Source organism: Polypterus senegalus, chromosome 15 (genome assembly GCF_016835505.1).
Source record: "Polypterus senegalus isolate Bchr_013 chromosome 15, ASM1683550v1, whole genome shotgun sequence".
Classification (NCBI taxonomy): domain Eukaryota; kingdom Metazoa; phylum Chordata; class Cladistia; order Polypteriformes; family Polypteridae; genus Polypterus; species Polypterus senegalus.
Window position 1 is genome coordinate 92,681,094 of NC_053168.1, and position 16,449 is coordinate 92,697,542.

The following is a 16,449-nucleotide window of genomic DNA, read 5'->3' on the forward strand; positions in this document are numbered from 1 at the left end:
TTTGAAGAATATTTTGTGAAAATTTTGTTAATAAATCTTTATTAGTAAAAAAGTTAAACAATTTTATCCAACAGTAATCAGCTGTACGATTTTCACTTTTACATAATGTAAATGAATTTAAAAAATCTAAGAATAGAATTAAATAGACTTATCAGAATATTTTTTGTTTTGCTTAAAACAGAAAACACTTTCTACGCACTAGAAATTTATTTTAAGTTAACAGATAATTCACGAAACACAATTACATGATAATTTTTAATCAACTATTAACTATTATTTAAAGTTATAAAAACTCATTGTTTTGAATCAAATTATTTTCACAATATTTTGACATAACATGGTGTTTACGGGAATCACCATGAAAAGGGAATTCCCCATCGTAGATAGCACCAGTATATAGAACACACTGTGTAAGGCGCTATCTACGAACAGTGACGGCATAGGGAGGTACAGGGAGGCATTATCAATTTTTCATTAAATTTTGAAAATGGCTATAAATTTAATTTATGTGATAAATTCGGCCATGAAAACTTTTTGCGGTGCCCCCTTTACCCTTGATGGCCTAAGCATGTGCTTACTTTGCTTATATGGTTAATCCAGCACTGGTGGTGGGCATGCTGGTGTAAAAATAGCTGCTGTTGCATCATCCGAGTGTTTATGTTAAACGCTATATAAATATACAAAATTGTTAGTTATTATTACTGCAAAGAGCTGTGCAAACAAGTTAAAACACAAGATTCCTATATTACCTTTTGTTGATCAAGCTTAGATTCCTCTCTTGGTGAGCTATGACATAATGGCTACAACAGATATCAAAAATGATCTTCATTATTTCTATTGAATGATTTGTACAGGCTAAAAATGTGCAGTCTTAGCACCTCATTACAACCCTGAAACAGATGAATAAATAATGCAGTTTCTCAAATTTTTATTTTTATGAAACATATACAGTGTGATGTGTGAGTCAAAGTCTTGCACCCAAAAGACAAGGCTGAATCTCATGGCATAAAGAAAACTTGAAAAAACATTTATTCAACTCAAAACAGGAACTGCAAGGGTATTTATTGAAGCAGGAGCCACTCTACTGTACACAGACACAGCAAATGAACAGAGATGGGGCCAGGCCAGTGGCTGGATTATACTGTTCCCAGCATCATCTAACAGACGTATTACGCAGGGAGGCGATTTGCTTGCAATTGCCTCAGTGGCGCTGTCAGACCCATGGTTGCCTCAGCAATGGATTAGCATCCCTCAACAGACATGTTAATCACATTTCAGCATGCAGCCCATTTGGGGAGGGTCTCAAAAGATCTCAAAAATCTCAGACCCCCACCCCGGTATGGACAATAGCAAATGATTAAGCAAAGGCAATCAGGCGCAAGTGAACATGAGCGTTGACAAGTGCAGCTCTGAGACTTCTGGGAACATCAAACAGCTGCAAGGTAATAAACCACAGAGTGAGCCAGGTATCCACATTGTTCTGCCTGTAGAGCCACTGAAGCACTGGTCGTGGTCAGCCATCAGAGTAAACCACCGACTCCATTAGCCACCACTGTCTACTTAATTTCTAAATATTGGTCAAGTAATTGCATTCCCTAGAAAGCAGTTTCCTGCTGAGAAACATGTGGTGTTCTTCCCCATCGAAACACAGGGAATGCACCGCCCCCAAACTGAAAGCACTTGCATCTGTCTACAGAACAAATTCCTTTGAAAAGTCTGGATCCCGTGAAACTGGGAAGGAGGATAAAGTGGCCTTTAAGTCTGAGCAGACCCAGGCATCGGTCCAGATACTACATTTCTGCCTGCTTTTAGTTAAGTCTGTGAGAGGGGCAGCCCAATGTGCAAAATTAGGAATAACCCTCCTGTAGGAACATGCAAGCCCAAGGAATGTACAAATCTGCCTCTGTGTTTTGCATCATGGATATGCAAGCACCTCTCCCACCTTGTCTATCTGAAGATTGCACAGACCATTCCCATTGGAATATTCCAAATAAAGGGGTTTCCGACATACCCAATCTACACTTCTTAGGGATAGCCATCAACCCTGCCTGCTTCAAAATGTCAAGTACTACCTGCAGGAGGTTGAGATGAGATCTCCAGTCTTTACTGAAAATTACCACATCACGTAGGTGGAATGGGAACACAGCATCTGGTCCATCATTTGCTGAAAAGTCAATGGAACCCCACTGAGCCTGAAAGGGAGCCTGGGTAATTCTTGCAGCTGGACTCCTACTGTGGCTCCTGCCAGTACATTTTTGTGATATCCAGGATGGAAACGTATGAGACTTGGAAATCTAATTCAAGCACCTGAAATCTATACAAAACCGAACCATCCTGTTTTGAGACTAGAAAAATTGGATTCTGGCACTTGCTTTTACTTTCCCGGATTACACCCAACTTGAGCATTTGCTTCACCTATCACCTTCCTCGTTGCCTCTAGAAGGCGATACGTGGGCACATATACTGTAATGCTGGGCTCAGTTACGATCTTGTGTTCTGTAATTTCCATCTGGCCGGGCAAGGCCAAAAAGACATCAGAACTCTCTTATGATCAGTGCCAGCAACTCCGCTTTCTGGGCATCTGTCAAATAGTCTCCAATAGCGACCTTAGTCTGATGAACTTCCACTGACCAGGACAATATATGACTACGTCTTTTTTTCTTTGATCTCATGGAGGCACGGTGGTGCGTGGTCACCTTTACAACAATAATTGGCCCAGTATATTTGTCAGATATAGGAGTTCCCTAGCCCTCAGGGACATTTTAAAGATGATTGCAGCACTATAATCCAGTCAACTCTAGTTCAGTTTGTCCTTTCCTGTTGATTTCAATGCATTTCCATGATTTCTTTGTACTCAAGGTGAAGTGAACACGGTGGAGTTCTCTCATCAATATTTGGGAGGAAGCTTTTTTGATAATTCTAAAATGACCTTAAGGTTACCTCCTATGAAATTAATTTAATAATCAGTACTTGCATGTCCACATTTTAAATAACACTAAAGGTAGCCAGTTCCCCTTGCATACATCTGCCTCACATGTCTTGACAGTGTTGTCCTGTAACAGGCACATGTACAAGTTTAGCAATTATTGTGATTGGTAAGTGTTTGTTTTACATGAATATACTGTCAAAAGACAAACTTACCCATGAGTCTCTGTCATTTATGCAGTAATAATATTGACAATCTGTCATCTTGTGCCATTCAGAGTTTTCTTCTGTGTGTACTCCTTGATTATGTGATTTCCATGGTTTTTATCTGCAGTTTGCTCTCAGAGATGGAAAAAAATATGCAGTAAAAATTGACATCCAGCAATTACAAGCAAAGGTGCTGAATTATGGTTCATCTATTACTTTCGGAACAGATGCTTCTTTCTACAATTACCTTGGGGGTCTCGTCCTATTAATGAAACACTGGCCTTTAATGTTGTAATACTAAATTAAATTTATTGTCTCATATGTTAAACAATTTAACAAATACAATTCAAAAATGTCCAATACATATTTAGAATATTGTTGAGTTAATTACAAGTCCAGTGTCATTGTCATCAAGCATGCTCAGTCTTTTACTTGCATGACCTTCAATACAGCAAGAGATGAGTGTCATCCGAGTTGACTGATCCAGGGAAGAACACACTGAGGTGTTTGGGGAAATTTCTGTACAACAGAAGTTACTTACTATGGAAATAAGTACTATACAAATACATCACTTGAAAAAAAATGTATTTTAAATAAAAGGAAATGGATTTTCAATTAACATATTTTTAAAGTAATTTGTATTTCAAGCAAAATTTCTTAATCTGAGAATTAACTTTAAAAACAAATATACAAGAAAAATATTTAAGGTAGAAATGATCAAACCAATAAATGTGCTGAGAAAGACAAAAAAAAATGTGTTGTACGGTAGCTGTGGAGTTAATATGTAAAACACTTGTACTCATTTTACCCCTTTTAAATTTACAACTTCAAATGAATTAGTTACCATTAATACACCATTTTCAACTTGCCTAAATCTGCCTCAGGAATCAACTCTAAAATGTCATCATTTGCATTTTGAAGTATTTCTTCAGATACATCATAAACTTTTGCTCCAAATTTATCATGAACTTTTAGCTTACTTAGTCCCTCTTGTATGTTAAATTTGATGAAAGCTACATAAAGGGGGCAATTGGGCAAACATTACCAATTGTATCAAAGAATAACAATTTTATAGGAAAAAAAACCCCAAATAAATTATATGGTCAGAAACAGAATAGTTTATTTTAAAATTAAGCACTAATTAACAAATACTACCTTGTTTCAGGACATCATTGTATGTCAAATCAGTGATGTTGCTGTATTTTTGTCCTTTTCCAATATTGTTCTGCATACATTCTCATTAAAGACATTCAGGCCCCAACACTCACAACTGTACACAGTACAGTAGTTTTTTTTCACAATACACAATTCATGTGAAAAAAATCTCATTTATTTAAATATTTTGTAATAAAATTTGTACTGACAACCTATTTTTGGCAATGTAAACTTAAATTATTATTTCTTGGACACAGTTTAGTAGGACTTTGTCACCATGCATTTTCAAAAAAAAGAAAGAAAAAAAACCTTCACGTTTTACTGGCAGATCTTGTTTTTTTTTTAAAACATAAAGAAATGCAAAAAATGCTCCCATAACACTTGTGCTTTTTCCTTAGACAGTATCAGATGTGGCACTTTACCCTGGTTGTATGTCACAGACTGTAAGCAGAGTTTTATCAATTTGATGTTTGTGTGCTTTGCTGAAGGAAGTTTTGTAATTATGTAACGGCCGCCCCCTTATTCCCAGCCGGCAGCTACACCTCCAAGACCTGTGGCCTGGATAATTTACTGAGAAGCCTTTCCTGTCAAGCCGTACTCCTACACAGATAAACTTTTCCCACAATCGACGGTTTGTAATGCAAAGACACAATAGGCAGAATGTAAAATTAAACAGGAATAAATGTATTAAATGAGACAAGACACGCCACAAGACAAATGCACACCCAAATATTCCTCCACCCCAACAATCCCAAAGCAAAACTGAAAATATATATACAAAGCCCCTCCCTTGTCCTCGTAACACACACCACACAAACGACAAATGACTAGCAAACAGAATGATCGTGAACTTGAGTCCGAACGTGAATAAATGTCCTGAATACGGATACTGATTAGCGGCAATTGTAGCGTTTGTATTTCCCGGCGTTTGGATCAACCTCACCGTGATTCCTCGGCGTGCGGCGAATGATGATTCGACCCCGGGGTCTTCAGCGGCAAGCAGGTTGACAGGCAGTCCGGATGAATGAAAAACAAACTGGGTCCAAGCGCAATGAAAATGAATCGGCAGGCAGGTTGTAGTTGTGAATGCGAAATTGGTTCTCCTCTTTCTCTCTCGTGCTAGTTCCCCTTTCGTCTCCTCCTCTTCTCCTTAAATAGTCAGTGACGGCAGTAATTGATTGATTGATACACAGGTGCTTTCCAGATTAGCGGTTGTGAACTCCTCCCATCATCCGTCCTCCTTTACGGGGACAACATTAACTGATACACATACACAGTCAATGGGACAATGAAACGAGACACACACACAGAACTGACATTTAAACACTAACTATGTGGCACCGCTACAATTACACATCTAAAATCAAACAGACCACACAGCTAATTGGAGTGCCAAATACATTAAATGTGGTTTATGTTGCCAGAGAATGAGCTTGCTAACGTAACTTTGCAATTATAATTCAATCAGTGCCAATGCTAGCTTATTTTGTGCCCAATGCCAATCTTCTTAGTGCGCCAACTAACCCGTGTGGCTTGCTCCCCCCATGCATTATGATCTGCACCCCACATGGATGCCTAATTTGCTTTAATGGTGGCGCAGGCCCTGAATTCAGCCTCTTGATAATTACTAAAACATGTAGTCTGTGAAATCACATCATCTTAAGTTAGAGTTTATAAAGTTGTGCCGAGTTTGATACATTTTAACCCAGAAAACCCTTTCACAGTTTTAATACTTACCATGCATTAATTATTAAAACAGATCAGTATTTTCCATTATACATAGTTACTATATATAAAATCATCATGAATCCAAGAATTATGATTTCACATGAATGAACACTTCCTGATGCAACCAAAGAAATTGAATTTTAAAAATATAACAATATTACAAAGTGTTCTTTTTTAGTTTACTATTCAAGTGAATGGAAAGTAGAAAAAAAACCTGTAATACTTATCTTCTAAATAACTGCTAAAGTTATAGCTTTTGAAATACAACGCAGCAAAAACTGCAACCAACTGACCACAAAACACGTGTCTTTGATTTGCCGACAGTTGAAAGGCGGGCTGTAGAGGCAGAGTTTTTGAGTTCTGAGTAGTAACAGCTATACTTCTGACACTTTAACAGCAATGAAACCAGAATAGCACCCAAGGTGCCAAAAAATATTTACACTATTATTTTAACACTGAATTACATTGTAGTATTTTTCTGGGTTTAAAATGTATAGATATTAATTTCAGCATTACACACACTGTATTGATTTTCAGGGGATAAAACACATACAGTGGAACCTCGGTCAAGGATTGTTTAAGCTAGTGAATGCGGAGGCAGGGAATTTAGGACAGGCTATTTTTAGAGCTGTACATGGAGGAACAAACAATAGTGTAAAAATAAAAATACATACACAAATTATAATGGCGGGAGACTTTAACTGTGTTTTAAATCCAAACCTGGATAAGTCTTCAGTCCACAGGGGCAATAACATCTAGCACTGCAAAAACAATTAACACAGTTTGTAATTGATTGTAACTTATCAGACCCCTGGAGATTTCTAAATCCAAAGTCAAGAGCATATTCCTTCTTCTTACCAGTACATCACTGTTACTCAAGAATTTTAATAATAATTTTTTGCCCACTATCAAATCTTGCAAGTATAATGCTATTGTTATTTATTATGGAGCTCAAATTTCAATGCCCACATACTCGTCTCACAGATGGTGTCTTAACTCCCTGCTATTAGCTGACGTGAACTGAATAGAATTTATATTCAAGCAAATTAATTTTGAATGCATTAAGAGGACAGATTATTTCATATCTCTCCCACAAAAATAAATCGGAAACCAAAAAGACATCAGAGTTAATCAGTTAAATTACCAGCATATATCGAGAACATGCCAGGTTCCCAAATGAGGCACTTTATAATATAAAACAGGCTTTGCAATCAGAACTCAACCTCTTGACAGCAAAAGAAATGAAGCAACTCATTTTTAACATGCGCTATCATTACTATGAACATGGAGAGAAGGCTAATAAGTTCTTAGCTCACCAAATCCAAAAGTAGAAAGTTTACAATGTAATGCCAGTAATTAATTACTAACACAGATGGAGACAAAATCATTGACCTTAAAATATAATGCACACATTTAGGGACTACTATAATTCCTTATACAGGTAGTCCCCAGGTTACAGACATACGACCTACGACTTACAAACGATTGCGCCCCATTAACTGCCGCTCCATCTTTGGCCTGGGGACGCTGCAAGCAGTGGCTGGTGATTTCGCTGCAAACAGTGGCTGGTGATTTCGCTGCTCGCGCAGTGTAGTGTTCCTTGGGCGGCTCCCGGCAGCAAGCGAGCAGTGACCCGTGGTCCATAGTCACTGGGGCAACAACCGTCACTCGTGTGCACGACGGAGGCTTAATGGGGTAGTTCGCTGTCCGCTCACTATGCCGCTGCAGCTACTGCACCTAACTAGATACAGGCTGGATGGAGCGGTGGGGAGCGTTTCAATGCCCACCCACTACACATGGCTGCCCGCTTTTGGTGGGCGGCTGGTAATGCTGCAAGCGATGTCCCGGTTGTGGCTGAACGGAGGCCACTGAGGGTGAACGGGGTGGTGGGGGTAGCATTGTAGTGTGCTTCGGGTGGCTGCCTGTTGAATGGGGGCGGTGGTGGGCGATTCACTACCCGCCTTTGGCTGCACTGTGCTCGTTCTCAGTGGGCGGACGCATGCTGCAGGCTGCATACTGTAGTGGAGGTGACTGTGTGGTGGGTGGGTGGTGAACCGCCCCTCGCTACTCCCATTCATTCTCAATAGCAAGCCTGCTTAGACTGTTACTTACATAGCAGGAAGTTGTCTCTTGTCAGTACATGAGACATGCTGATGAGGGATGCCTGCCTGCTGCGATAGCTGTGCAGAAGAGCTCATCTTAACCTTTTGTCGTTACCCTTCAAGAATGTCTTTGAAACACAAATCTGATGCAAGGGCTGGTAATACAGTAAAGAAGAGAAAAACCATCACCATTGAAAATAAAGTAGAAATAATAAAAAAGTCAGAGAGAGGTGAAACTACATCATTCATTGGCAGAGCACTTGGTTACAGTCGTTCAACAATAGCATTTATTGAAATAATGTACTTGTTCTGAGTTACATACAAATTCAACTTAAGTACAAACCTACAGTCCCTATCTCATACTTAACCCAGGGACTGCCTGTATTCTCCTCAGTTTAGAGAAGACAACACACAATATAATGCATTTTTGATGCATTAGAGATGCCACAGTTATAAAGAGTATACTATAAAGAGTGGGAGAGCAGCAGGCCCCAATGGCTACCCTGCCAAATTTTAATTTCAATTAAGTTGGCTCCCCTTTTATTAGCAACATTTATAGAATTCAGAGACAATAAAATTCTACCTCAAACTTTTCGCCAAGCATTAATTACCATCTTTCCTAAGAAAAATAAGTACTTATTCCAATATGCATCATACAGACCAATCTCACTTCTGAATAGTGATGTTAAGATACTCTCCAAAGTTCTAGCTTGAAAGACTGAGAAAGTACTACAAAGTAATATCACAAGACCAAACCGGATTTATTAAAGGCAGACACTTATCTTCCAATCTTAGATACCTGTTTAATGTAAAATATTCACCCAGAAAGTCTAATACCCCAGAGATCTTATTATCTCTGGATGCAGAAGAAGCATTTGATATGGTTGAATTGGACTACCTGTTCACTACTTTGCACACATTTGGATTTGGCCCTGTGATATCCCATGTAGTGGGAAGTGGTCCCAGCCTACACACTGGACATTTGATAGTTTATGGACCGAACAGGATCAGCGGAGAGATGAGACACAGACTAAAATTGAAGGGTGAATGGTACAAGTTTATTTACAAGAGTACTGTACAACAAAAATGCAATAGTGTCAGGTGAGCTTTGAGGCACAGTCCTTCAACACTGACACTCCTTCAAAAATGAATAAAAACAAAAAGGAAAAATATGGTGTAGTTACAAAAACAGTGCACTCCTACAAAAACCAAAACACACACACTACAAAAATAAAGATAGTCTTCTTTCTTTAACTTGGGTTCAAGAAGCTCCTCCAATGGAAGAGGAAAAAAGAAAAAGAAAATAAAACAAGTGTGTGAAAATACAAAAAGAAAAAACAATTGCACCAAACCCAAAATCAAAACAAATCCAAATGCCAAACTAGTATACAAAGTACCCCCCCAAAACTCGCGGGGGTTATGCTCCTAGAGCACCTGTGAATTGTGAAAAACTGCAAATTTTGGATGTGGTTAAAAAAATGCCTATTTTTATAGTTTAAACACTAAATATGTCCCCAAAAAGGAAAATTAATGGAAGGAATTATTAAGGATAAGATTGAGCAACACATGACAAGGACAGGAGTTATTGTGAACAGTCAGCATGGGTTCAGAAGGGGGAGGTCGTGTTTTACTAACATGTTGGAATTCTATGAGGAGGCAACAAAAGGATACGATCAAAGTGGAGCTTATGATATTATTTATCTGGACTTTCAGAAAGCATTTGATAAGGTGCCACATGAGAGGTTGGGCATCAAGTTAAAAGAAGTGGGAATTCAGGGTGATGTTTTTAGATGGGTGCAGAATTGGCTCAGACACAGGAAGCAGAGGGTGATGGTGCGAGGAACCTCATCAGAACTGGCCGATGTTATGAGTGGTGTTCCACAGGGGTCAGTGCTAGGGCCGCTGCTATTTTTAATATATATAAATGATTTAGATAGGAATATAAGTAACAAGCTGGTTAAGTTTGCAGATGATACCAAGATAGGTGGATTAGCAGATAATTTGGAATCCGTTATATCATTACAGAAGGACTTGGATAGCATACAGGCTTGGGCAGATTTGTGGCAGATGAAATTTAATGTCAGTAAATGTAAAGTATTACACATAGGAAGTACAAATATTAGGTTTGAATACACAATGGGCGGTCGAAAAATCGAGAGTACACCTTATGAGAAGGATTTAGGAGTCATAGTGGACTCCAAGCTATCAACTTCCAAACAGTGTTCAGAAGCCATTAAGAAGGCTAACAGAATGTTAGGTTATATAGCACGATCTGTGGAGTACAAGTCCAAGGAGGTTATGCTCAACCTTTATAATGCACTGGTGAGGCCTCATCTTGAGTACTGTGTGCAGTTTTGGTCTCCAGGCTACAAAAGGACACAGCAGCACTAGAAAAGGTCCAGAGAAGAGCGACTAGGCTGATTCCAGGTCTACAGGGGTTGAATTATGAGGAAAGATTAAAAGAGCTGGGCCTTTACAGTTTAAGCAAAAGAAGATTAAGAGGTGACATGATTAAAGTGTTTAAAATTATGAAGGGAATTAGTACAGTGGATCGAGACTTGTATTTTAAAATGAGCTCATCAAGAACACGGGGACACAGTTGGAAACTTGTTAAGGGTAAATTTCGCACAAACATTAGGAAGTTTTTCTTTACACAAAGAACGATAGACACTTGGAATAAGTTACCAAGTAGTGTGGTAGACAGTAAGACGTTAGGGACTTTCAAAACTCGACTTGATGTTTTCTTGGAGGAAGCAAGTGGATAGGACTGGCGAGCTTTGTTGGGCTGAATGGCCTGTTCTCGTCTAGATTGTTCTAATTCTAATTCTAATTCTAAAACAATTTAATTTAGTTTCAAACTCAGCTTAATACATTACCTAAAAATACAAAATGTAAAGGTTAACCTGTATATTGTACTGCTATGTCTCCCGCAGTGCTAGAATGTAAAATATGTTACCGCTATATGTACAGTAATTAATGCAAGTGCGTTGTCATTGCGAGAAGCCTTAGAAGGTGCAGGGCGTTTCAACAGCATCTTGGGGCTTTAACCCTTAAACTGCCACATACTTGGGGGTTAATGCATCCCTGGGCGCCAAATACTTTTTTGCTGCACTTTAAGTAAATGTCACAATTAATAAAGAAAAAGTGAAATTTTAATAGAACACATTTTTTTCCATGCAAAGAGCATCACAATTACTGCAACACTGATCATTTTACACACTGCTAATGAACTGAAAAAACTATTTAAAAAACTACTGGAACAATATGTATAAAGTGCAACTTACACCGTGGATGAAATTAAGTAAATCACCAAGCCAACTGTGTTTGAACTGGCAGCACGCAAACATACAGAGGTAAACTCTGACGCTGTCTCAATCCCAGAGACAGTGAGGCTGCAGTGTGTCACGTTTGGGTCACAGAATTACACAGAAACACAGGAGATTGTAGAGACAGGAACTTAATTCAAACACTTCAAACAAACTTGCCTCTTTCAGAAGTAAAACGAGCTCAGTATGCAGTTAATTATTGATTAAAGAATAGACAAACATCATAGGGGAGCACAACTCCCAACAGGAGCAGAGGATGTCTGAGGGAGGAGAGAGAAACAAAGCAATCAGCCAGAAAGGACAGCTACTGTTCAGGCTTTTAAGTCAGCTCCTGCGTTCTCGCAAATGGCACTGGAAAACGACTATAGCTGGTTGTGGCAGTTTAAGGGTTAAGGGGAACAAAGTGGATAACACAAGAACACTCAGCTGGAGATGCATCACAGCAAGGAGAAATGAATAACGCTGTAGTAGTCCGGTGCCGCCAAGATTCACACTGTCGAGAAGATGGCGATTTATTGATTTTTGTGGTGGAGATTCCAGGGACGCACGCAGCCTTGACCTAACCTGCACACACTTGGGTTTGTCTCTCAAACAGAGACAAAAACAAAGTAACCCAGTAATCAAACAGCAAATAAAGAATGTAAGGAAAACTACAATACCACCCCTGTTCCCCTTACAGCAATTACACATTAAATAAAACAAAGCACAAACAAAACACATACAGTAAATGAAAAAATGAAAAACGGCAACGGATGAAATGTAATGATGAAAATAGATAGTCCAGAGATCTGCACGTTGAATGGGAATGTAAATATAGTCCTACTGCTAGTTCCTGAAATGGAGAAGATGGGTTCAGGAGCTCTTCTTTCTTTGCAAGATGGCCATAAATCCACTTACAGTCCCCATGTACAGACAATGCAGACGCCAAACATGAAACAATCCTGGATAAAACAAATAAGTACAGGTAACCCAACAGAAGGCAGGCAGAGAGACAGGAACTTGAAATACAAATTACAAAAACTTTTTTTTTGCTTTTGGTCACTGGCTCCCTTTGTAATAGCTGCGCTGACATCCTTTGACCCCAATAGCCACAGCACCCTCAGCAGAAGACCAATCAGAGCCACTGCAGGGACTGCTGGGGGTCGCAGTTTCAAATTCAATTGCCTACTTTCACCATCCCAAGCCGTGTTTCCTCTACAGTTGCTTCCTGTTTTCTCTACAGTACAGTATTGCCACGAAAAAAGCCAGAAAAATTGTGGTGGATATTTGCGGTTTCTGCTAATAATTATTAGATAGGTTCTAAGGAAAAATCTGTGAATGACTGAGGCTGCGAAGTCGCTCCACCAAAAATTATCATTAGGAGATATATAACTGTATGTACAAAAGAATATTTACAAAGCCATCAAAATCACAACTGCTTCTGCAATTGCTCAGTAGTGCTTACTCCTACCTCGCCTTTAGGTCCACTGATGACCCCTGTTGGCCGGCAACTCCTTAAATATAACCGGCACGATTATCCAGCCAATCAGCCACCCCGTCTACCCCATGTGCCTATCCAGGTAGGCACTAGCACGTTGATTCCATGAGCCGTGACACATCCCGATAAACTTTGTATTTAAAATCAAACCCCTGCCAGTCACTTGCGTAAGCCCCCCCCCCAGGATTGCCAACGGCTTAGCTGAACTCAAACACACCAGTTGCCGACTCACCAGTAAGTAAATTAATTTATTTACAACACAGGATCCCCATCTGGCGCCCTGCCCAGAGCTTGTTTCCTGCCTTGCACCCTGTGTTGGCTGGGATTGGCTCCAGCAGACCCCCATGACCCTGTAGTTAGGATATAGCAGGTTGGATAATGGATGGATGGATCCCCATCTCTGACTCAGTCCTTTTTACATAAGCAAATGTTGGCTTTTTCTTTCAGGTGCGCCGCAACTTAGACCACCTGCGCTGGGCAAGCTGCGAGGACACCAGCATGTAAAATTTAACACGTGCGGAGGAGCCTGTACTGGCCATTATACCAGCTCAGGTACACAGGTGCCCAAACTAACTGTGCCTCACAGTGCTCACCCGCTAGATGGCCCCATGTTCCCGTGGCAGCGCCTTCAGCACACAAGCAGTAAATGCACTTCCTTTATGCTGCCATACTTTTAACCTTACAAGTACCGCTGCTCGGTTTAAGGCTTCTTAACTTAAATTTGGTAATGCACGGGGCCCAAACATATATACATGGATCAAACTACTGTATACCAGTCCAGAAGCTTCAGTTTTTATTAACAACATTATTTTAGACTACTTGAAACTAGAATGTTGTACTAGACAAGGTTGCCCCCTGTCACCACTGCTATTTCCAATCACCATTGAGCCACTGGCTGTTCACTTTCAAAATGCTTCTGAGATACATATATAAAAATCAGATCCACAAAATACTGTGCCTGAAGTCCTAACAGCACTAGCAGAATGTCAAAAGATATCTGGCCTCAAAATTAATTTGAATAAAACTGTGCTTTTTCCAGTGAATTCTCTAGCACAAAACATTACATTGGATGCCTTCCCTTTTATCATCATAGATCAGTTTAAATATGTTGGAGTAAACATCACAAGTAAACATAAAGCTCTTTTTGCTGTCTGCATGGAAAAAACACAAGATGTGCACAGATAGTCTACCCTCCATCCCACTTCAACAGGAAGAATTAACACTGTCAAGATGAATATCTTTCTTAAGCTTCTTCTTCTATTTCAAAGCATCCACATAATACATTAACAAATCATTTTTTAAGACCTCGGATTCAATCATAACCTCATTTATTTGGAATTCAAAACTTCCACGCATCCAAAGAGCAACCCTACAATGACCTAAAGCAGAAGTTGGCAAGGCTCTACCTAACATTCAATTTTATTACTGGGCAGCAATTATACAAGCTATAAAATCTTGGACACAAATAGATGAACATACACAGGCTTCGTCTGCAATAGAAATAAATACTGCAGCACTTCTTTATATTCCTTGCTTTAAGTCCCAGTAAATACAAGTTATCCCCATTATACTAATAACCCAATTGTCCTTCATTTACTCAGAATGTGGAGCCAATGTAGGAAGCACTTCAAGATAGAGAAGCTTTTATCTATGGCACTTCTGCACAATAACCAACTTTTTCCACTCTCTCAAACATACACAGTTTTTAATGTTTGGAAAACAGGAATAAATCACTTAGAGATTTGTACGTTGTCACACACTTGTGCATGGGAGCAGGTAAAGAATTAGAATGAAGGAAATCCCGTGCCAGACCAGAGGGGGGAGGAGTACATTAACCCTTTCTCTTTTTTTCCTGCAGACTATTCGTGGGAAATTCCACTTGAGACTGATGACGTCACTTCCAGTTCTGGCCCAGAAGACATCGTTTCCACTTCCAACCTCGATGATGTTGCTTCCTCTGCCTCTCCTTAAATACTACCATTTTCTACCTATGTAATAGTTCCATTTTGAACTCCATAAAAAACAGTTGCTTTACTTTGTCTGCAACATACTACAATATACAGGGCAGCTACCCCAAACCTTTTTGAGTCTCCTTAATGCTCTTGTTGTGACAGTGGCATAGTTGGCAGGATGTTTGGCTTCCAGATGTCCCAGGAGCAGGACCAGTGAAATGGTGAGGTAGGACCAAAAAACTTGTTTGGAGAGTACTGGACCTGAGTTGTCAGGAGTGAGTGGTGCAAGCCTCATCCCAAAGGGTTATAACTTTCCAACATAAATACCCAGGGTAGTGTTCAGGAAGGGCCTACAGAATTGAGATGATGGGGAGACCCAGGGGACTTTTTATGGTCTCTCAAAGGAGAGTGCCACCCTCTCCACCAAGGCAGAGCCCATGGCTAAATGTGGGGGTGCCCCAGACCAGCAGGTGCAAGTAATAAAACAGTGGAAATTTGACCTAAAGCGGCCAACCCACATGAAGGTGTTTTTACTTTGGGCTAGGACAGGGTGCTGACTAAGGCCTGAAGAAAACAACACCCAACAAATAGTGGAGCATGCCCAGCAAATGGGAGGAATGCCTACAGCAAATCCAAGCAGTATTACATAGGCAAGGCCGGATTTCGTATTTGGATTAAACAAACCCAAATATTTGGGCTACCTGGTGGGCCAGGGTACTGTGAGGCCACAGTGTTCCAAAATTGATGCCATATTAAAATTGCCCCATCAAAGGACCAGGCGGCAAATGCAAGCCTTTCTCAGCTTATTGAGTTTTACCACCAGTTTGTACCCTGGTTTTCTGAGAGAGCAGCGCCCTTCACTGATTTTACAAAGAAGAGGGCCCCGAATAATGTGGTATTGAATGATAAGGCAGAAGCTGAATTTAGTAAGTTGAAACAGGCCCTTACATCAGCATCTGTCTTGAAAGCTCCTTTTGTTTACCTTTCGTACTCCAGATGAACACTTCAGACACAGGTCTTGGTCCCTTGCTGATCAAAGAATTGATGTTGTTGAACACCCCATTATGTTCCTGAGCCAGAAACAGCAGGAACAGTGAACAAGGTTCCAAGGCTTTGGTGATCAAATGGGTGATTACACAGCTGAGGTACTAACTCCTGAACCTCGAGTTCACCCTTGTTACAGATCATGTACCTCTTCAGTGGATGGCCTTACACAAGAGTCGAACCCACAAATCACGAGGTGGTTTCTTGACCTTCAGCCTTATAAGTTCTCGCTCATTCATTGCTGTGGCTCTCTCCATGCCAACACAGATGCTGTTTCTCAGGCTCACAACCCCTTGGTCAGGAATGGCCAACCAATGGGTCTGGGCTAAGGTGGGGGTTGTGTCACACATGTGTGCATGGGAGGCAGCTAAAAGGCTCGAATGGAGGACATTCTGTGCCAGACCAGAGAGGGTGGATGGAATGGATGGAGTGCATTAACCCTTTCTCTTCTTTCCTTGCAGACCATTCTTGGGAAATTATGCCTGGCCCAGAAGCCATCACTTCCACTTCCAATCCGACAATGTCACTTCCTC